General features: G+C 36.8%; 1 pseudogene; it reads left to right on the forward strand.

Moving 5' to 3' along the window:
* Nucleotides 1–18,679, forward strand: part of LOC143671985 (complement C1r subcomponent-like protein pseudogene) — a 75,378-nt pseudogene extending 56,699 nt beyond the window's left edge.
* The last annotated feature ends 4,250 nt before the right edge of the window (nucleotides 18,680–22,929 follow it).

The following is a 22,929-nucleotide window of genomic DNA, read 5'->3' on the forward strand; positions in this document are numbered from 1 at the left end:
GCATCTTTGAAAAACCCATAGCTAACATCATGTTCAATAATGAAAGACTGAAAGCTTTCCCTCTAAGATCAGAAACAAGAGGGGTATGCTCCCTGTCACCACTGTTATTCAACATTGAACTGAAAGTTCTAGCCAGAGCAAATAGGCAAGAGAAAGAAATAAAGAACATCCAAATTAGAAAGGAAGAAGTAATACTTTTCTTATTTCCAAGTAACATGATCCCATATAGAGAAAATCCTGAAAAATAACATCAAAGTTGTGAACTAGCACTAATAAATGAATTCAGCAAAGTGGCAGACTAAAAGATCCACCCTGAAAAATCAACAGTGTTTCTTTACACTACTAATGACTAATTTGAAAGAGAAATGAAGAAAAAAATCCATTTACAGGATGTAAAGACTTGTACGCAGAAAGCTATATTGCTAAAAGCAATCAAAGAAAACCTAAATATGTTGGGGATCATTCCATGACTCTCCTGGCTTGAAACTGTTATGTACCCCCAGAAAATCCAGGTTCTTTTAATCTTAATTCAATCTTGTGGGGGCAGTCATGATCTTTCAATCCTGATCCAGCATTGTAGTGTGGAACCTCTTGATTAGTTTGTTTCCATGGAGAAGGGACACATCCAGTTGTGGGTGTGACCTTTTGATTAGATGGATATGTGGACTGCTTCCCCTGTACAAGGACATACCCACATCCTGCCACCTGCCATCCTGACTTCTGTGGTCTGTATCCCACACCCCGATACCCACAAACCCCATGCTCCATGCACCCACCCACATCCTGCCTGCAAACCAGCCCCTGTGCATCCACATAACCCCCAATCAGCCTCCCACCACACCCTACATCTTGTCCCCCATGCAGTACACTGCTCCTGTTCTCCAAGGCCTGCCTAAGCTGCACTCCATGCTCACTGCACCACACCTCCACAACCCCACACAGAACCCACTCTCTCAGGCACCAGCATACCATCCCCAACCCATGACGGAGTCCCCACTCTCACCACACTGTTGTGCCTTGCCCAATGCTCCACATCCTGCTCCACACCCATTCTGCAAATACAAAGCTTTAGACTACAGAAAAAAATCAACTTCCAAAGTAACTTTGTCAACATATTTGCATGCCTTGAATGCAAAAGAAGATCACAAAGCATATGAAGATGCAGACAGATAAAGCCCAGCCTCATAACTAAATTAAAAACTGGTTTAATTAAAAAACAGACTTTGGAACAACTAATCAAAGATGTACATATAATGCTACTAAATAAAATCAATTGGATGGCTAAGGACATAAAGAGATCAAGAAGACACTAGAAGGACACTAAAGAGGAATTTGAAAGAATAAATAGAAAAATAGCAAATATCACAGAGATTAAAGATGCTGCAGACCAAATCAAAATAGATCAAAGCTGCAGACACACAACAGCAGATTTGAAGAGGCAGAAGAAAGAATAAGCAAACTAGAGGACAGAATAATTGATTGCAAACACACAAAAGATCAAATGTCAAAAAGATAGGAAAATTTGAATTAGGTCTCAGGGAAATGATGAACAAAGCAAAGTGAACAAATATAAGAATCATCAGTGTTCCAAAAGGAGAAGAGAAGAGTAAAGGGCTAGGAAGATTAGTTGAGGATATAAAGGGGAAAACTTCCCAACCTTTACAAAAGACATAAACATGTAAGTCAGAGAAGTGCAATGAACTCCAAATAGAATAAATTCAAATAGGCCTACTCCAAGACACGTACTAATCAGTCTGTCAAATGTTGAAGAGAAGCAGAAAATCCTGAAAATGGCGAGAGAAAAACAATCTAATACATACAAGGGAAACCACATAAGACTGAGTTTGGGCAACTCAACTGGCACTATGAAAGCAAGATGGTGTTATGATATATTTAAGATCCTGAAAGAGAAAGATTTCTGGCCAAGAATTCTGAACTTAACCAAATTGTCCTTCAAAGATGAAGAAGAGATTTAAATTTCCACATTAAAGTTTGAGGGAATTTGTCAACAAGAGACAGGAACTAGAAGAAATACTAAAAGAAGTTACGCTGGCTAAAAAAAAAAAAAAAAGCAGGAGAGGGAGATCTGAAGGAAGGCAAAGAATTGAAGAGTACCAGTAAGGGTAACTTAAAGAATTAAAAGCTAAAGAGGGAAAAGAATGCACAGATCTGACAAATAAAATCCAAAGGATAAGATGATGGATTCAAGAAATGCCTTTAAAAGTAGTAACTTGAAATATTAATGGACTAAATTTACCAATTAAAAGCTACAGAATGGCAGGATGGGTTAAGAAGTATAATCCAGCTACATGCTACTTACAAGAGACTGAACCTTAGACCCAAGGGTGCAAATAGATTGAAAATGAAAGGGTGGAAAAAGATGTTCTAAACAAGCTGCAACCAAAAGAAAGTAGGAGTAGCTAAACTAATAACAGACAAAATAAACTTTAAATGTAAAGATGTCATTGGAGACAAAAAAGTACACTATATATTAATAAAAGGGATGATTCATCAAGAAGAAATAACAACCATAAATGTTTATGCTCCTAATCAAAGTGCTCCAAAGTACATGAGGCAAACATTGGAAAAACTTAAGGGAGCAATAGCTGTCTCAACAATAATAGTGGGAGACTTGAATATACCACTCTCCTCTATAGACAGAACAACCAGACAGAAGATCAGGAAGGAAATAAAGAAATTAAATAACTTGATAAATGAATTAGACCTAACAGACATATAGAGGTCATTACAACCCAAAACACCAGGATACACATTCTTCTTTAGTGCTCATGGAACATTCTCTAGGATAGATCATATGCTGGGGCACAAAACTGGTCTTTACAAATTTTAAAACTTTGAAATTATTCAAAGCATTTTTCTGTGATCACATTGGAATGAAACTGGAAATCAATAACCAACAAAGAATAAGAACATTCACAAATATATGGAGATTAAATAACACACTCTTAAACAACCAATGGGTCAAAGAAGAAATTGCTAGAGAAATCAATAGTTTCTGAAGGTGAAGGAAAATGAGAATACACTATATAAGAACTTATGGGAAGTGGCAAAGGCTGTGCTGAGAGGGAAACTTATCCAGGTGAGTAACTGTTCACCTGGAGGAACTAGAGAAAGAACCGCAAACTAACCCCAAGAAAATAGAAGAGAAATAACAACCATTAAAGCAGAGTTAAATGAATGGGAGAACAAAGGAACAATAGAGTAAATAAAACCAAAAGTTGTTTCTTTGATAAAATCAGTGGGCCACTAGCAAGGTTGACAAAGGAAAAAAAAGGAGAGACAGGATGCAAATGAACAAAATCAGAAATCAGAGTTGGATCATTACCACATACCCTGAAGGAAAAAAAACATCATAAGAGAATACTATTAACAGCACTATGCCAACAAATAATACAACTTAGATGACATGAACAAATTCCTGGAAACACAGAAACAAGATACACTGACTCAAGAAGAAATAGAAGATCTGAACAAATCAATCACAATCAAAGAGAGTCAATTAGTCATCAAAATATTCTTTCAAAGAAAGCCCATGGCCAGATGGCTTCACAGGGGAATTTTATAAAACATTCCAAAACAGAACTAACACCCATCCTGCTGAAAGTTTTCAAAAAATTTGAGGAAAAATGAATACTACCTAACTCATTTTATGAAGCTAACATTACTTTAATACCCAAATGGGTAAATTTGCTAAAACAAAGGCAAACTACAGGCCAATCTACCTAATGTACATAGATGCAAAAATTCTCAACACAGTACTAACAAGTCAAATCCAACAATACATTAACAGAATTATACACGATGACCAATAGGGGCTTATACCAGGAATTCAAGGATGGTTCAACACAAGTAAGTCAATTAATGTAATACAGTACATTATCAAATCAAAGTGAAAAAAATCACATGAACATTTTGATTGATGCTGACAAAGCATTTGACAAAATTCAACATCCTTTTTTGAAAAAAAAAACACTTCAGAAGTTAGGAATCTATATGATAAAGAGCATATATGAAAAACCCAAAGCCAGCATTGTACTCAATGGTGAGAGACTGAAATCTTTCCCACTATGATTGGGTATGAGACAAGGATGCCCTTTGTCACCACTATTATTCAACATTGTATCAGAAGTTCTAGCTAGAACAATCAGACAGTAAAAATAAATAAAACGTATCCAAATTGGAAAGGAACAAGTAAAATATTTATTCTTTGCAAACAACATCATATTATACTTGAAAAATCCTGAAAAATCTACAAAAAAGTAACTTAAGCTAATAAAAAATTCAGCATGGTGGTAAGATATAAAATTAATGTGCAAAAATCAGGAACACTTTTAAGCAGAAGCAATGACCTAACTGAGGAGTCAGTTAAGGTAGAAAATTCATTCAAAATAACAGCTAAAAGAGTCAAGTACTTAGGAATGAACTTAACTAGGAAGTAAAGACCTTGTACACAGAAAACCATATAATATTGCTAAAAGAAATGAAAGAAGATTTAAATAAGTGGAAAGACATTCCCTGCTCATGGATAAGTAGATTAAATATAGTTAAGATGCTGATTTTACTCAAATTGATCTTTAGAGTCAATGCAGCACCAATCAAAATTCCAACAACCTATTTTGAAGGCTTGGAAAAGTTAGTTACTAAATTCATCTTGAAGCAAAAGAGGCCCCAAATAGCTAAATGCATCCTAAGAAAGAAGAATGAAGTGGAATGAGTACACTTCTTGATGTTAAAACTTATTATAAAGCCACAGTGGTCAAAATAACATGGTACTGGCACAAAGATAGAAGTATTGACCAATGGAATCAAATCAAGAGTGCAGAAATAGACCACCAAATCTATGGTCAACTAATTTTTTACAAGGCCCCCAAATCCACTGAACTGGGACAAAATAGTCTTTTCATTAAATTGGCATGAGAGAACTTTATATCAATAGCCCAAAGAATGAAAGAGAGCCTTTACTTCACACCCTATACAAAAATTAACTCAAAGTAGATCAAACACCTAAGTATAAGAACTAGTACCATAAATGTCTAGAAGAAAATATAGGGAAACATCTTCAAGACCTAGTAATAGGAGGTAGATTCCTAAACTTTAAACCCAAAGCACATGCAACAAAAGATAAAAATACACAAATGGGAAGTCCTCAAAATGAAATGCTTCTGCACCACAAAAAACTTTGTCAAAAAGGTGAGTTGAGGCAGGGAACTCAATGGGAAAAAATATTTGGAAATTACACATCAGACAAAGGTTTGATATCCTGTATACATAAATAAATCATATAACTCAACAACAAAAGAACAAACCCAATTATAAAATGAGCTAAAGATATGAATAGGCATTTTTCTGGAGAACAAATACAGATGGCTCAAAAGCACATGAAGAGATGTTTATTTTCATTAGCTATAAGGGAAATGCAGCTCAAGACTACAATGCAATACCACCTCAAACTTCTAAAAATGGCTGCTATTAAACAAACAGGAATCTACGAATGTTGGAGAGGATGTGGAGAAATTGGGACACTTATGCACTGTTGGTGGGAATTTATTATGGCACAGCCACTATAGAAGACAGTTTGGTGGTTCCTTAGGAAACTAAATATTAAGCTGCTCTATGACTTAGCAATAGCACTACTCAATATATACTTAGAAGAGCTGAAAGCAGTGACACAGACATTTACATACCAATGTTCATAGCAGCATTAGTCACAATAACCAAAAAATGTAAACAATCTAAGTGCCCATCAACAGATGAATGGATTAACAAAATGTGGTATATACGTATAATGGAATATTATGCAGCAGTAAGATGAAATGATGTCCTGAAGCACATGACAAAATGGATGAGACTTGAGAACATAATGCTGAGTGAAATAAGCCAGACACAAAAGGATAGATACTATATTACTCCACTTTTATTACCATGGTAAAGGTAAAATTGGAGGCTTATAATGCAGAATATATTTACAGATAAATAAAGCTAGAGATGGGTGGACAGTTAGCTAATGAAGCTGAACTCAAATGTAAGGGAATAGATGAAAGTGGAGGCAGTTCACTAGTAAGTCTATAAGTAATATTACCATATTGAAGGGGAAACATGATTGAAAGGGGTTGTATAGACCTATGAATCTCACTGATTAACACAACAAATATAAATAAGTTCTTGCATTAACTACTTTGAAGATATGGTTCTTTTACAAAGAGTGCTTAAGTTCAGGGTATGGGGGAAAACTGCTATTGCATGCTACAGGAAAACATCAGTAGCACCACAGCAACAGCAGGGGTAAATAATGGGGGGAGGGACAAGAGTTAAGGAGAGGTTTAGGTTTCTTATTTGGTGAGGCTGTATTTATTGGCCATCTTTCTCTTGGGAACAATGAAATTTCTAAACTTGAGAGTGTTGATGGACTGTGGACTTTGGACATTACACATGATGCCTAATGAATGCAGTTGGCGGAAGGATGCACTGACTGAGAAGTAGATTGGCGGACAATGGTGTATACATATGATAGAATATTGGGCTTCTACAAAAAGGAATGAAGTTGTGAGACATCCAACATTGTGAATGAACCTATGGGACATTTGGTGTGGCAAAGTAAGCATAAACAAAATAGCAATTATTGCGTGGTCTCATTTAGAAAATGCTTCTAAGAAAACAGGGACTTAGATTGTAAGCTCTTGTACCAGTCACATTTTGTATGGAGTGGTAATTATTATTTCTGGATTTTGAGAGGCTGTTTTATATATGTATAACCTGCTATTCAGGGATAAGAATGAAGGTGATCAGGTCAGGATTAGGGTATTTCAGAATGCAGGGGTAGGGAAGACATTGTCTATATTTCAGAATATCACCTACTCTTTGAGACCAAAGGAAGAAAACTTTATTTTGTCCAGAACCTAAATTTTCTGTAGCACATAACCTAAATGAGCTGTCTAGATAGCTCATTTAAACAATCAAAACACAGGGAGCCCAGAATAATTATGAGGGCTTTTAATCCTGTACAGCTTAATGTAATGCCTGAATACATCCCATACTAGATTAAGCAGATAAAAATTATTGGCAAAATCCCTTAAGGGATGGCAGAAATAATGTGGAACTATTAAACTTTACCACTGGGGAAACCCTGAACTGTGTCATACATTAGGGACACCTAAATCAATAGGCCAAGCCCTTGATCTTGATACTTACTCTTCTGAAGCTTATGTACATAGCACAAAAGCTTGGCCTATCTATAGATGTGCCTAAGAGTCACCTCCAGAGGACCTCTTTTATTGCCCAGATATAGCCTCACTCTCTCTAAGCCAAACTCTGCAAATGAAATCATCGCCATCCCCACTACATGGAACATGACATTCATGGTTGAAAGTCTCCCCAGCAGAATGGGAGATGACTTCTAGGGATGAGTTTGGCCTTGGCACTATGGGATCAACAATGCCATCCTGACCAAAGAGGGAAAAGAAGTGTAACAAATAAGGTATCAGTGGCTGAGAGAGTTCAAATGGAGTTGAGAAGTTGCTCTGGAAGTCATTCTTATGCAAGCTTCAGTTAGACACTGCTACCTATCATACTTGCCAACCCCCAAGCAAAACCATTTCAGTCAATCTTAAAGAACATTTAGGGCAATATGTAAGATGTTACAAAGTTTCCATGCACTAGGGTAATTTTTCAGAAACCTACAACCTCCAGATGGGTCCCTGTACTACATTAAGTCCTGAAACATAGAGGGAACAGCCTTCCCAGAACATCAGCTTGTCCATCTACCGACTCATTATTTGCAGCCTTTCCAACATGAGAAAGTTAGAACATGCGTAGCCCAAATACCCCTAATGAGTGGGAGAAAGATCAAAGGTGATGGTGGAGTTATACAGGGAAAGTAGGGTTTAACAAATGACTATGATTGCTGAATCATTATATTGATATTTCTTTTAGTCTCCAGTAGCTTAGAGCAGCTAGAAGTAGAAACCTAAAATTGTGGAATTGTAACCCAAACCAAACTCTGAAATCTGTTCTACTACTAATTGTCGTGCTGTGCGCTGAAGCTTATTGCCTTTTTGTATATCTGTTGTTTTTCATAAAAAAAGAAAAAAAATGATGATAAAAATAAATATGCCTTTTAGTCTCCAACATTCTGGAACAGCTAGAAGGAAAAATCTGAGATGTTATGGTAGCCCATGACAAACTCTGGGACCTGTCCCATAACTACTTGTTGAAGAGTGCTTTGAAAACTATTGCTTTTTTTCTTTTTTTGCTATTATATATGTTATATTATACAATATAAAATGATTAAAAAAGAGATTATGAGAAAAACAGAAAAAGATAGGGAAAAATACAGAAACCATCAATGAAGAGAGAAATGGGCAAAAGGAATATAAAGAAATAATGGCAGAAAACTTCCAGAATTTAACAAAAGACATGAATATATACCTTTGAAAAGTCCAAAACGAATAGAAAATCAAGATACAAGAAAGTGATAAATATTTTGATACATCAAAATAAACACTAATTGTATAAAACAACAATAATGTCTTATGGGTTCAAAACATAGATAAATCTAACATACACGTCAAAAACAGAATATGTAAATCACGGAAAATAGAACTAAATTGCTTTCTGTTTGGGATGATTAAAAGTTTTGGTAATGAATGGTGGTGATGGTAGCACAACATTGTGAAGTAATTAACAGCACTGAATTATGTACATAAAAAATTCATACTTCCAGCAAATATTCAGTGTTCCTCGGTGTTCCATCTATCTTCTGTGTTCCTACCTTCATATAATTTTTGCCTGGACTTTTGTTTCTTGTCAGATCATCAATGTTTTTAGCAAGATGTTTCAGTGCATTTATTAAGCATTTTCAGGTGTTTTTATTGAAGGGCTGGTTAGGGCGACTAGTACAATACCGCCAGAAATTGAAGTTCCTTGTTTTTTCTGCTCTCAAGATTAGCGTATGCATGTGTGAGTGTGTGAATATACATATATAGCTGTCTTTGAAATTCTGATCACAATACATATTGGTAAACCATTTTAAGCATGTATACCAAATATATTTATATGTAAATATATATGGCAATTAAAATACTATACATATATAATACAAACAAAACAAGTTTAAAAAACGTAGGATAATAGAAGTTTGGGGAATTGCTTTTTTGATTAATTTTTTTTATTTTGAGATATAGATTTACATGCTGTTGTAAGAAATAATACAGAGGGCGGACCACGGTGGCTCAGCAGGTAAGAGTGCTTGCCTGCCATGCCTGAGGACCCGGGTTCGATTCCCGGTGCCTGCCCATGTTAAAAAAAAAGAAATAATACAGAAAGATGTTGTATTCCTTTTATCCAGTTTTTCTTTCTTTTTTTTTTTAAATTTTTTTTATTAATAAAAAAAGAAAAGAAATTAACACAACATTTAGAAATCATTCCATTCTACAAATGCACTCAGTAATTCTTAGTATCATCACATAGATGTATGATCATCATTTCTTAGTACATTTGCATCGATTTAGGAAAAGAACTAGCAAAACAGCAGAAAAAGATATAGAATGTTAATATAGAGAAGAGAATTAAAATAATAATACTAATAATATATATATATATATATATAATATCCAGTTTTTCTTAATTGTAACATCTTACAAAACAATAGCACAATATCCTGGCCAGGTTATTGACATTATTACAGAACATACAGAAGAGTTCCATCATCATAAAGAACCCTCATGTTGCCCTTTCATATAGCCACAACCACTTTTTACCTGCCGTCAGGCATTTCACAACCCCTGGCAACTGCTACTTTGTTCTCCATCCCTGTAACTTTGTGATTTCAAGAATGTTATCTAAAATGAGACTATATAGTATCTGATCTTCTTGGATTGGATATTTTTATTCAGCATAATTTTCTCATGATTCCTCCAGGTTTCATCTCTCTACTGTCTGTGCTGGCTCTGAGTTCTCTCTCATAAAGGGGTCCAGGAAAGAATTAAGACCCACCTTGAATGCATGGGGTTATATCTCCATGGAAACCACCTAATGAAATGATCCCACCCACAACTGGGTGGGTCACATCTTCATGGAAACAACCTAATCAAAACATCTCACCCAACAATAGGTCTGCCCAGAAGATTGGATTAAATAAATATGGTTTTTTGGGGGGTTCATAACAGCTTCCAACAAGCACAAATCATTATGATTAAGCTCCTATTAACATTTATATATAGGTTTTTGCATGAATGCAAATATTCCTTTCACTGGGATAAATTCCGTTGAATGCCATTTCTAAGTCAGAGGTAGTTGCATTTTTAGTTTCACAAGAAACTGCAAAACTGTTTTCCCGACTGACTGTCCCATTTTATATTCTTACTAGATTGTTTATCCACATTCATTCCAGCATTTGGTGGTGTTACTTTTGTAAAAAGAATTTGCCATTCTGATAGTTATTTACTGATATCTCATTGTGGTTTTAATTTTCTTATGACTAACGATGTTCAACATCTTTTCATGTGCTTATTTGCCTCTGTATATCTTCTTCAATGAAGGCTCTCTTCATGTATTTTTTCATTTTCTAACTGGATTGTTGTTTTTGTTTTTAACTACTGGGTTTGAGAATTCTTTATATACTCTAGATAATATTCCTTTGTTGGATATGTGGTTTTCAAATATTTTTCCATGTCTCTAGCCTTTCTTTTCATCATCTTCATATGGGCTTTCACAGAGAAAAGTTTTTAATTGTGGTGATGTAAAAATAATAATTTTCCTTTTATGAACTGTGCTTCCTGCATCAAGTCCAAGACCTATTTGTTTAGTTCTAGATCCCAAAGGTTTTCTCATATTTATTTCCAAAATTTTGTCTTTTTCCATTTAAGTCAGTGTATTAGTTTCTAGAGCTACCATAGCAAAATACCACGAACTGAGCAGCTTTAAATATAAATTTAGTATCACGCAGTTTTTGAAGCCAGAAGTATGAAATCAAAGTGTCAGCAGGGTCATGCTTCCTTTGAAAACTCTGAGATGTAACCTTTCTTTGCTTCTTCCAGCTTCTGCTGGCCAAGGTATTCCTTGGTTTATGGCCACATAACTCCAAATCTCTGCCTCGTCTTCACATAGATTTCTTCTCTGTGCTTGTTTTTGACTCCTCCTATCCTTGGTTATTGGAATTAGGGCTCACCCTAAATCCAGAATTATTTCATTCCAATATCCTTAATTGATTACAACTTATTCTCAATTAAGGTCACATTCTGAGATTCCAAGTGAACATCAGTTAACGGGAACATCAATTATTATTCAACCCACAACAGTCAGTTGAGCAATATTGGTTTCAACTTGTCTTGGAATATTTTGTAAAATTCACCAGTAATGCCATTTGACTCTGGGCTTTCTTTGATGGAAGTTTTTCATGACTGACACAATCACTTTACTTGTTTTTGGTCTGTTGAGATCTGTTTCGTCTTGACTCAGGGTATGTAGTTTGTGTGTATCTAGGTATTTGCACATTTCATGTAGGTTATTTAATTTGTTGGAATACAGGTTTTCATTGGATCCTCTTATCATCCTTTTTATTCCCTGTGGTCAGTAGTAATGCCCCCTATTTCATTTCTGATTTTAGTTATTTGCATCCTCTTTCTTTTTTTTCTTTGTCAGGCTGGCTAAAGTTTTGTCAATTTTATTGACCTTTTCAAAGAACCAACTTTTAGTTTTGTTTATTCTATTGATTTTTCATTCACTATTTCATTTATCTCTACTCTAACATTTGTTATTCCCTTCCTTATTGTCACTTTAGTTTTGTTTGCTCTTCTTTTTCTAGATCGCCCAGCTATGAGGACAGGCAATTGCTTTGAGATCATTCTTTTTTTAATTGAAACATTTAAAGCTATCCATTTTCCTCCCAGTACTGTCTTTGCTACATCCTATTGTTTTGATATGTTGTGTTTTCATTTTATTGCCTCTAGAGATTTTCTAATTTCTTCTAATTTTTTCTTTGACACATTGGTTTCTTAAGAATGCATACTTTAATTTCTGCCTATTTGCGAATTTTTCAGTTCTCTCGCTGTTGATTTCTAGTTTCATTCCTTTGTGGTCAGAGATGATGTATCATATGACCTCAATATATTTGAACTTAATGAGATATTTTGTGACCTAATATATTGTTTTCCATAGAAAGTGATCTGTTTGCACTAAGGAAGAGTGTATATTTTGCTGATGATGGGTGAAGTGCCTTATATATGCTTGTAGGGTCTTATTTTTTACAGTATAGTTCAAGTCTTATATTTAATTATTTCTCTTCCATCTGGATATTCTATCAATTATTGAAAGTGGTGTATTGATGTCTCCTACTATTAATATAGAACCATCTATTTCTCCCCTCAAATCTTTAAATATTTGCTTTATGTCTTTTGGGTCCCTGCCATTATGCGCATGCACATTGATCACTGGTATGTTTTCTTGTTCAATTAACCCCTTTAACAGTATATAGTAACCTTATTGGTCCCTCATAACAGTTTTTTACTTAAAGTCTATGTAATCTGATACTAATATAGCTGCCAGCTTACTTTCGTTTGCTATGTGTGTGTGTGTGTGTGTGTGTGTGTGTGTGTATATATATAATTATTTCACTTTCCACCTACTTGTGTCTTTGAATTTATGGTGAATTTCTTTTAAACAGAAAACAAAATTGTTGGGTCATGTTTTTAAACCCATTCTACCAGTATCTGTGTTTTGACCAGAGCATTTAACCTATCAGTATCTAAAGTAACTACTGATAATGCATGGTTTTCTTCTGCCATTTGGCATTTGGTCTTTGTAGGTCTTTTGCATTTTTATCCCTCAATTTCTTTCATTAATGCCTACCTTCATAATCATATGATTTTGAGTCTCTTCTCAGTTTTTTTCTGTATATATATTATGTATTTTCTATGTGGTTACCATGGGGGTAAAATTTAACATTTTGAATCTATAACAATGTTGTTTGATTTAACACCAACTCAATTTCAATAGAATACAAGTACACTGTTTCTGATGAGAAATTGAACTTAATCTTATTAGGATTTCCTTGTACATCACTCATTGCTTTTTCCTTACAATCCTTTGAAATATTTTCTTGTTCTTGGTGCTGCACAGTTTGATTAGTATGTATTTGGATGTGTTTCTCTTTTCATTTGTCTTGTTTGCACGTCATTGGAATTCTTCAATGTGTATTCATGTATTTCATTAAATTGAGAAGTTTTTCTGCCATTATTTGCTTAAGTATTCCTTTTGCCCCTTTCTCTGTTTCTTTTCTTTCTGACACTCCCCAAATGAGCACATTGGTACACTTGGTGATGTCCCACTTCTGTTGATTTTTTTACTCTAATTTTCTTTCTACTCCCCAGCCTGAATTATTTCAATTGTACTATCTTTGAGATCACTGATTCTTTCTTCTGCCAGATCTAATCTCCTGTTGAAATACTTGAAGGAATTTTTCATTTCAGTTATTGTAGTCTTCAACTCCAGTGATTCTGTTTGGTTCCTGTTGATAATCTCAAAGTGATTCTTATATTATTCATCCATTGTTTGCTTCATATTCTTTAGTACTTTCTGTATGTTTTCTTTTATCTCTTAGAGCATATTGAGGATAGCTTTTTTGTTTGTTTGTTTTTGGCATGGGTAGGCTCTGGGAATCAAGCCCAGGTCTCCAGCATGGCAGATGAGAATTCTGCCACTGAGCCACCATTGAACCACCCAAGGATAGTTATTTTAAAGTCTCTGTCCAATAAGTCCAAAGTCTGGTTCTCTTCATTGATAGCTTCAGGATTTTTGTTTTGTTCTTTTGGATGGAATAATTTCTTGAGTTTTTTGTTTATCTTGTAATACTTTATTGCATATTGTATATTTTAATATTTTAAAGTTTTGACTCTGGGATTTATTCCTTGTGATGTGTTTTGTTAATTTTGTGTCCAGCTAGTAATATGCCAGAGATTTCTTTGAGTGCCTGGAACTAACAAAAATAAGCAGACCCAAGCAAAAAGCACTTGTGTAGCCTTTGCAAGTTGATGATGCTTTGTCTGGTGGTTTCCTTCAGAAGTTAGCTCTCTTGAGGAGATCAGCCGAGGTGAATATAAAATTCAGGATCCTTTCTTTCTTATCTGAGTCTACATGGAGCTGTGGAGCTTGCTTTTCTTTGTAAGATTATGCTTGATCATGGCCCTAAGTGTTCTCCCCTTTAAATTTTACATGAGTTCAAATGCATCCCCTACTCCCTTTAAAGTAGTTTTACCCCATCCTCAGTGCTTTATTGTATGACAGTGCAGGTAGTTTTGTACCCCAGGCCGCTGAAACACATTTGTTTCTTACACTGCTTAATAGGTGTCTGCAAGATCCTTCCCTGCCTTCAGGACAAATTCTGGAAAGACAAACCTGAGGCAAGTTTCCTGATTGTGTCTTTCAGGCTTCCATTGGATAGATCAGCACTGACAAATAGGCACCTCAGTATGCACATAAGGGTTACTCTGTTCCCTCTGTAAAAGAGACAGGGACACACAGTGGGAGCACATGCTGGCTCCACCCTGTACTGGAGAAGGGTGGGGGAGGTACTAACAAGGGTACCATGAGTTTTGCTTAATTGTTTTCAGTCTAGTTTTTTTTTTTTAATTTGATACTTTCCAAGTTACTGCAGTTCTTTTACTATTTTCTGGGGTTTTGAAGATGGCTCTGCCAATTTTTGCCAGTTATTCAAAGCTTCTGTGGGGGGTTAGCACCCTGGAGTGTCTTACGCCACTATCCTGGTTAACCAGAAGTCAAGTGCTATTATTTTCTTAAAGTTTTCTCTCTTGCTGTGTTGTTCTTCCTTTGGCCTTTTGTCTAGAGAGGGTAGGCTTTTGTTTTGCCTTTGTGCACAAGGTTGTTGTCTGCAAACAACAACTTTGGTGTTTCTCATTTTCTGGCTTCTCCAGTATCCAGTATAGGATATATCAGGCAAAAAAAAACAACCCAGGGTACTCACCCTACTGTCATTTCTCAAGTCCCCATATCTTTAGCTGGTCTACTTTCTTTTCTTCAACTTTAAGAGCCACATTATGTTTGTTTTTTGTTTTTATACATAATATTGAGATTTTTAGATGTACTTAGTGTGAGGCATAATGGAAATTATGTTTGTTCCAGATTGACAGAAGTGGAAGTCTATATAGAATTTTTTATATTTTCTTCAAGTGTCACAAGATGTTGTCTTGTACATTCCCTGAGGTAAGCACACCCCACTTTTTACAATGCTGGCTTAAGGAATGACACCTTAGATAATACAGACAAGAGGAAATAACTCAGGAAAAGTGAATTCTAGACATAGCTTACCTATTGTGTACACTGGATTAATTACTTCCTTTCCTAGGTGTTCATTACTTCATCTCAAGTATGGGAATTACTACATTTACCTTGCCCATCTTTTAGGGTTATGATACAAAAATTTAAAAAGGAATATGAAAATGCTCAACAAATATTAATAATTACTAAAAATCCAAGACTTTGGAGCTTGAGAAACAGTGTTGTGTATCTAAGTAATCAGGCCTACATCTGTTACTTTAGTTTTAAAATTTCCTGGGGATATGGGAAGGAGAGAGAAGGTAGAATACTTTGACAAGTGGATTAGATTTTGACAAGTGGATTAGATTCTAAGGAAATTCAGATAGAGCGTGGGGAAGAGGTTGTAAATTTCTATATATAGATGTTATGTGGTTCTTTTTGTTAGAACAAACTCTCTTTTTTCTTCATGTATGGAAAATTTACCTTAAGGACACATACCCAGAAACCTGGGAAAATCAAAGAATCTGTTATTCAATAAAAGAGGGAGCTATAAAATGGGTCTGAACTCAAAGAAGTTAGAGGAACTTCAGCAACTGAAGGTTATAGTTTTGTGGAAGAAATATCATCTTACTGGTCAGTCTTTGGCTAAGCTAACATTTCATTAAGTTTGTCTCTAAGGTTAATAGCTATAAGCATGGATGGGAACAAAGTTACATGTTATCTTAGCAGAGGGTGAAGGTGTGGCTTGGCTGTCTATACGAAACTGTGTATGAGGCAAAGAGCAGAATTATACACAGTGAATAATTTGTGGACCACAGCATGTAAATTACCAGTTCATATTTTGTATTATAAAATCTAAGGACTTTGGAAGAAAAAGAGATTTCAAAGGCTCAGCTATTTAGGTTATTCAGAGACCAATAGGGAAGAATTCCTTCCCCTTCTTACTACTAGAAAATCAGCATAGCCTTTGTTTCTCTTTTTTCTGGGCTTCTCTGTGATTGTTTGGGGATAAAATCCTGAACTCTTGAAATTTATGCCCTCTAAATCCTCTTCTGCTGGCTCAAGTAAGTGGCTCCTTCATCACCATTTTCCTGATGCTTTTACTGTTTCTTTATTATACAAGTTTCATATTTTACTTTCCTTGTTGTTGATCAAGTTGAGTAATAGGCTTTATGTCTCAAGCAGTTTAGAGATAACTATTCTATTCCCAATGATTAATTGGTTGATTTTTTCTAAAGCCAGTTTTTTATTTGAGCTATCAGGAAAAAGATGTTAACCCCTTTCTCATGTGCCCTCTCTTTATGGTTATCACCAACTTGCCTTCCTTTTTCATCTGGATGGAGCATCATCTTGGATTTCACATCTTATCACTCTTCATTCTTTAACTTTGTCTTTACAAATGACTATCAGCCATTTCAACACACAGTTAAATAGCCTGTCAGTCAGTTAGTCATGCACTCAAATAGTCACCAAGCCTGTATGATAATAAATCAGTCTTTCAGTCAGCCTATCAGATAACCTATCATTCATCTCTCTGATAGGAAACAGCTAAACAACCAGCCTGCAAAAAAGATGATTAATTAGACAGACAGAAAGTCTGTCCAATAGATCACCAGCAAATCAGTCAGCAATCATTCAATTAGTCAGAGAGTCAGAAAATCACCCTTTCAACAAAGTTATGTCATCACACATTCTGTCGGTTTGTAAATCAGTCAATCAGTTTATCAGCTGACTAGGCAGTCACTAAGCCTGACAGTCAGACACACAGCCAAATCTTCCATTAATCAGCCAGCCAGTCACAAGGGAAAGACAATCTATGGAACCTTTTTTGATCTTAAGGTCCCTTAAGATCAAAACAAATATGTCCCATCATGGCTCAGACTACATCTCACATTTTAATCATTACCTTCTCAGTGAGCAGTGCTATATGCTAGGATATATAGCAACTTCGTATAAATTTCAAAAATATGCTCCCCCTTTGAAGAAGCCTCCATCCTGCAAGCTTTCTAGGCATTATGTGGGGGCTGGTACTTTTGGGAGCCTGCCCCACACAGGACAATATCCTCTTGACCTAGTGGCTACCCTAGAAGCTGACATCTCCCCAGTACCCGGAGTCATATCTTGAAGGTCAGGTGTGCACCCTTGACATCGAGGCTCCATAGGGCTTCGCAGTGAAGCCTGTCTTCCAGGAGTTCCACTTGGAACTGTCCTTGCTCTGTGAGTGGGACTCTGTCACAATAACAGGCAGCAGGACTGACTTCAGCTGGTTCTATGGGCAGAAGAGACCCCCACAAGGCAGCACCCCTGTCTTTGGGGAGCAGGTTGCAACTGACCTTCCACAGAGATTCCTTCTAGGAGAACAAAATCAGCCATCTCCACAAGGGCTTCCTGGCCCTCTACCAAGCTGTGATTGTGAACAGCAGTCAGCCAATTGGCCAGGCCAACAGGGGCTCTGAGGCCATTAACATACCTGGAGACAACCCCCCACCCCCATGGCCCAGAACCACTGCCAGGAGCCAAATTATCAGGCAGTGCCAACAGCTCATTCCTCAGGGAATCTCACCTATGCAGCCCAGAGCCCCTGGAAGGACACAAGGGATAGGGAGGCGGTCCCTCAGTGTGTGCCTGTGTTTGGATGGCCAGTCTTCCCCATCGCCCAGAACCAGGAGACCCTTGGTTGCCCCATAGCCAAGCAGGACAGCTTCCCCTGGCAAGCCTTAATGATCTATGGGCTTGGGGGCAAGTTCCTGCTGGGCAACTGCTGGACCCTCACCACTGTCCACAACCTCTACCCCAAAGACCTTGTCTCCCAGGGGAAGAATCCAAGTGTGGATGTGTTCCTGGGCCACACACACACATAGAGGAAATGAGGAAACTGGGAAAATACGGTCTGCCATGTCTTCATGCACCTGGACTACCATCAGAATGAGTCTTGCAACTTCAACGGGGACATTGCCCGCCTGGAACTTCAGTATGCTGTCTCCCTGGGCACAACCCAGGTCTGCCTGCCCAAAAACGAGATCCAGTACCTCAGCAACCTGTGGGGCTACCTCAGTGATTTTGGTGTGGAGAAAAGTAGGTTAGATACTAAATTGAAATACTCAAGGCTACCTGTGGCCTCCAGGAAAGCCTGTGAGACCTGGCTCTGAAAGAGGCAGAGTACCAAGGTGTTTTCTGACAATATGTCCTGTATTGAGGAGAAGATACAGCAGCAGGGGCTCTGCCAGGGGACAGTGGTGGCATCTATGTGGTGTGGGATGACTGTGACTATGGCTGGGTGGCCACAGGCATCTTGTCTTGGGGCATTAGTTGCAACCAGGAGTATGAATTCTACATCAAAGTACTCAACTATGTGGACTGGGCAATGATTGTAATGGAAGGGAAAGACTGAGCCCAGGGGTGCCTCAGCAAAGGCCAGCCAGCCCTATATCCACACTGTGAGCCCTTGACTTTGTCATTGAGGGCCACAGTCCTCCCTGAGAATGTCAACTTTTTTCAATTATTGGTAGGAACTTGAAGTGAACTACAATAAAACAAATACACGAATAAGATACAACTGTTCAAATGAAAATAGAAATAGAATACCAGAAATCAGAGAAGAGAGCAAATTCATTAACCATGAGAATCAAGGTAGCTATGTGATTCAAGGGTAACTTTATCTTTGAAAAAGAGCAGGATTCAAAGTTGTCCATGTGTGTGTTTGCTTTTGTTTTATAAACTTGTGCACAGTACAAGAGACTAAAAATACTCTCAAGATATTAAACAGAGGTTGTTTTTGAGTGCGATAATTTTGCTGCTTTATTTGCCAAACTATTGAATCAACATGATGAATTGCAAATACGGGCAATCTCTGAGATTGACTAAGAAAAGGTATCCCTTCTTTTATCCTGACAGTCCCAAGTTAGTGCTCAAGGTTTGGTTAGTAGAGTGTGGGCTGAATTTCAGCCCACCTGTCCCATAATTCGGTGCTTTTTTCAGTAGACAAATTATACAACCATTTGTGATGGTCCAAGAATTTTCCTGACACAACTTCTGGTGTACTGGATTGTCTTTGATCTATTTGCTTCATTGAGACTAAGATTTTAGGTTGGAGCTTTCCTGATATTTAGGCAAATTTTAGGAGCTCCTTCATGAGTGCTTGAGAACAATTTACTTCAGTATTGATTAACAAAATCATGGGTGGCAGCCTCCTTACCTTCAGTCATATAATATGAGCAATAGTTTACACAGCTAATTCAGTAGTTGTGTAAGGCCCGAATTCCTCTGTTAAAACTGTTCACATCTGAAATACATAGAGGAGCTTCTGTTTTCATTACCAAACTCTAATTGATACACCCAAGTCACCTTTAAAAGCATATTTCCCTATTTAAATCCAAAATAGCACTTACTTATTACTAATAGGTATTTCCTTGTTTATTTGCTACCTTTGTCATCAGAATTGAAATTCCAAGAAATTAAGGACCTTGTTTGTTTTGTTCAGTACAAAATCCCAGATGCTAAGCAGAAGCCTAAACATAGTAAGTTCTCAAGAAGTGCTGGCAAATGAATGAATAAGTCATAAGTAAACACAGAAAATCATTTTTACATTTGTACAATACCCTAGACTTGACTTTATTCTTTTCAAAGAGCTTTCCTTCAAATATCTGATTTCATCCACATAATAGTCCAGTGAGATAGATGGAGTTTCTTATCCTCATTGGTAGATGGAAAAAGTAAAGCTTTACATTTATACTTTATACAATTTTCCTGTTACCATCAAGTAAGCATCAGAGTTGGAAATTGAACACATACCTCCTAACTCTTATCTAGTCTTCTTTCTATCTCTATAAAGAAATCTCAACCGTAGTGAGAGGAAGAGGAATAAAGCTAAGCTTTGTCAGTGGATTGGAAAAGAGGGTAAGGTACAAGAGTTTGGAAAATTGTTGGTGGCCTCTGGGCCCCATGTTTGCTTAAAAATAGGATCATGATATTTCAACAGTTCCACCCCAAGGCATAATAGCAAGTGGCAGGAAAGAGTTTTCTTCCCTTCATATTTCTTGCCCCCAGCATCTTAGTCTAACACTGGCTGCCTGTCTTCTCAGAGTTGTCCTGGGCTGCCCTCCTGGTTTGCACTTTCCCAAGCTCACCTTCATCTTTCCATAAGTACCCTTCCCCCATTATTTCAGGGCACAGTTGATAGCTCCCATTTTTTTGTTCTGCTGATATGCAAAAGGCTTAAGAAACCAACATGTTGCCCACTCAATATAACATGTTGGTATTTTAAATCCAGAGAAAATGTCTTAGTGCATATAAGCCAAATTGTGACATTTCAGTAATTGTTCAAAGCCAATGCACAAAAGTTTGATGTGCAAGGTTTCATTTTATATTGTTTTTGGTTAGGAATTTTCAAGCATATTGAGAATTCCTTAGAGATGACATGTAGGCACATCCCTTGGTAAGGAGATTAACTTGGGCCAAAATGACTTTGGCTTCATCTATCACCCGAATTTTTCTCAGATTAAGAAGTCAATTGCTTATACTTATGGAACATCAATTATGTGCCAGACTGGTCCTACATCTAAAAACTTTCACATATACTATTGTGACAAACTCTACAAGTTGTGTACCCTCTACACATTCTTCCCTTATTTCTTACAGAATTATAATTTTGTTTGGGGTAGCAGTCTATCCAGGTAAAATGCTCTCCTTCCCAGATTCCCTACAGCTAGGAATGATCATGTGACCCAGTTGTCACAATGAAATATCAGCAAAAGCCCCCTGAAGTCTTCTATGGAAGACTTTTTTCTTCATAAAGATGGATAGACTCAGCTAGCAAAAACATTTTTGTCTCTTGCTTTTTTCCTTTTCCTTTTCCTGCTTAGAATGTTATGCCAACTTGAGAGCACAAGAAAGATACATGCTAAGGATGGTGGACCAAAAAGCCCAAGGATTCTGGATCCTTAATGACTTTGTGGAACCACTGTCTCAGCCTTTAATAGCCTACGCTCAAATTTTAGTTTCATGAAAGCAACACAGTTGTAACTGATAAAATCATCTCATTTAATCTTTTTTTTTTTTCTTTTTTTACATGGGCAGGCACCGGGAATCGAACCTGGGTCCTCGGGCATGGCAGGCAAGCACTCTTACCTGCTGAGCCACTGTGGCCCACCTTCTAATCTCATTTAATCTTAACAGCAATACTATGAGGTAGGATTTATTTGTATAAGTCACCCAACTTGTAAGTGGAGATCTTGAACCCAAATCTAGATCAGTCTGACTTCAATGCCTGTGCTCTTTCTTCTATGCCATTACGTGCCAACTTGATTACAGGAAAGTATGAAAAGCTGTTTCTTGGAGGAGAGTAAGAGAGAGAGAGAGAGAGAAAGAAAGAGAAGAAAAGAAACTGTTTGGGAGAAGATGAAGTACCACTTAGAGAATACTGGGAAATAAGCTATGTCTGTAGGAAGAGACAGGAAACCTTGTTCTTGCCTTCCAGGAGCTTCTGGTATGTGATCAATACTCCTCCCCTAACCATTTCTCACCATTCCCACAACATTGTCAGAATCACCTGTTGCCATTTTGATGTAGCAGTCATCCATTATTTAGTGAACATTTGCTAGATAACTTCTCAGGATCAGGTACATCAAAAAAGAACTGTATTAAGAGTCTGGAGACCTGAATTTGTTACCATCACTAATTTACTGTGTGAGCTCTGGATCTCAGACTCCTCACCTATGTACATTGGGTTTTAGACTAGATGCACTCTAAGGAAACATCTAGCCCTGGCAGACTAACTTTCTTTGAATTGAGGCAGGTTTGTCTGGAAAAGTATTTTAGGGCCAGATCATAATAGACATTGAATAGCCTTTGAGATACATGGACTCTCTTGCTAAACAATAAGAAACTATGGAATGGTATATGAATGTATCTTAACAAAACTGCCCTAAAAAAGAATTTATGGCAGTATTTTTAGGATATGCTGGTATAATGCCACTGAGTTAAAACTGCAGATTTCTAGTTTTCTGGTTATGTGAAGTTTGGACAAGAATCTTAAGCCCTCTAATGACTCAGTTTCTGTAAGATAGGACAACAATTGTAACTATTGCATAGAGTTATTTGTAGGATAAATGAAATTATGAAAGTAAAAAGCCCATAGCTTTGATATTCAGAGTATATAAAGAAATCCTACAACTCAACAATAAAAAGACAAACGATGAATTTTTAAAAATGGGCAAAAGACATGAATAAACATTTTTCCAGGAAGAAATAGAGATGGTTAAAAAGCACATGAAAAGATGCCCAGTTTCACTAACTATTAGGGAAACACAAATCAAAACCACAATGAGATATCATCTTACACCTACTAGAATGGCTACTATTAAACAAACAGGAAACTGCAAGTGTTGGAGAAACTACAAGATTTGGAACATATATTAACTGCTGATGGAAAAGTAAAGTGGTGTGGCCACTGTGGAGGACAATTTGCTGGTTCCTCAGGAAGCTATGTATAGAGCTGCCTTATAACTCAGCAATCCTGTTACTTAGGATATACCCAGAAGATCTGAAAGTAGTGACACAAACAGACATCTGCACACCAATGTTCATAGTGGCATTATTCACAATTGCCAAAAGATGGAAACAACCCAAGTGTCCAGTCACAGA

Source organism: Tamandua tetradactyla, chromosome X (assembly GCF_023851605.1).
Source record: "Tamandua tetradactyla isolate mTamTet1 chromosome X, mTamTet1.pri, whole genome shotgun sequence".
In the NCBI taxonomy this organism is placed as follows: domain Eukaryota; kingdom Metazoa; phylum Chordata; class Mammalia; order Pilosa; family Myrmecophagidae; genus Tamandua; species Tamandua tetradactyla.